The 1,496-nt window shown below is 70.5% G+C and overlaps 1 protein-coding gene across 1 annotated transcript in view; it reads right to left on the bottom strand.

The window, feature by feature from the left end:
- H696_04830 (hypothetical protein) overlaps positions 1-1,496 on the bottom strand; it is a 5,168-nt gene that overhangs the window by 1,057 nt on the left and 2,615 nt on the right. The gene's annotated exons all lie outside the window — the stretch shown is intronic.

The following is a 1,496-nucleotide window of genomic DNA, read 5'->3' as shown; positions in this document are numbered from 1 at the left end:
GGTGTGAATGTGAAGGAAGATCCCCGACCAGGGGGGGGGGGGAGGGGGGCAGGGAGGGGAGGAGGAGACGAGCGGATGCGAGGCCCTTGGAGGGGGACGGGTGCGCGGGTATGGGGGCGTGCGTGGGGCAGGGGATGCAGGTGTGTCATTGGGGAGCACAGGGGCTCGGCCCGATAAAAAGGCTCGCTGGCACCGTCGGGATTGGAGGGGGGGGGGGGGGAGACTTTGGGCCTGTAAAAAAGGCTCCCGGGCCGAGGGGGGAGAGGGGCTCATTGGGGAGGCCGACACCGGGGCCAAAGTAATCGGGGCTGCGATCGAGGTGATCGAGAAAAGTCGCCCAATGGGGCCAAGGGGCGGGGCTTGGCCCGCCAGTGGCCCCGGGCCCCCAGGACCCGGGGGATCTTGGGTGCGTCCCAGGCCCGAGAACGGCAAGATGGAAGCAGCAGCCCGGGCGCGCCGCCCGGCTGGGCGGGGGCCGGGGCGTCCAATCGTAGGCCGGCGGAGTGGCATATGTGTGCCGGCACGCGAGGCGGAGCCACGGACTCGCATTGGCCGGAGCGGGGGGGGGGGGGGGGGCCCCCGGGCGGGCGGGGTTCCAAACCAGCGGCGCGGGCCGGGTGTGTGCGCGGTGCAACGACGCGTGCCCCGGTGTTGTGCTCGCATGTGCGTGCGCATGCGCTGCCAACACATAGAGGAGGCCCACCGCCTACGAGGGAGATGCACCTGGCAGGCCTGCCCCCGGCGACGCCAAAACCGGATCGTTTCGGGCGGAAATTCCCGAGTTGCGGCTTGCCGGTGTCCAGGCGCTGGTGCTCCCCCCGCCCCCCCGCCCCCCCCCCCCCGGGGCGTCGGCTTACAGCGTGCCGCCCCGTGGTGTGCCTGTGTGCTTCTTCGCCCCAACGGAGGGCCCGAGCCGGCGCCGGACATGTCCGGCCGCGGGGCGGTGCAGGGGGCGGAACCGCACACGCACCGTGCCTTGCCATATGTACGCACACAAGAGCACGCAGCGGCAGCCCTGTTGTTTCCCCCTGACTCCCCGGCTGCGCCCCTGCGTGAGGTCTCTCCTGGTTCCTCCCAGTACCCGGGCCCACGCTCCGCCGCGCTCCCTTACGCCCCGGCCGCCATATCCGCACTTGCTGTCCCGGCGAAATACCCTCCTTCAACCAGGTCCGCTCCCTCCCTTTCTCCTTCTCTCTGTCTGCCAAGAGAAGCAGTCCGTGCAGGCCCCATTTCCCACTCGTTTGACCAGAGAGAGAGAGACTCAGCCGCCTGTATAGGCCGGTGGAGGGGGGGAGGGGGGGGCGCGCGCGGCAAGGAAACGAGGGATTCTGTCAGAAATGACAGGACTCCGCAGAGGGAACAACGCGCGCGCCTGGCCCCTTTTCCTGGGGAGAGCCCGCAAATGCAGCAGGCGGATGCCCCGCGGGGAGGGGGAGAGCGAGCGATCCTCCTTGAGCACTGCCCGACTGGCGGCTGGGCACTTCCCACCTCGGGGG

Source organism: Fonticula alba, assembly GCF_000388065.1.
Source record: "Fonticula alba strain ATCC 38817 unplaced genomic scaffold supercont2.8, whole genome shotgun sequence".
In the NCBI taxonomy this organism is placed as follows: domain Eukaryota; order Rotosphaerida; family Fonticulaceae; genus Fonticula; species Fonticula alba.
Note: the sequence above shows the minus strand (reverse complement) of the source record. Positions and strands in the feature narration are given on the sequence as shown.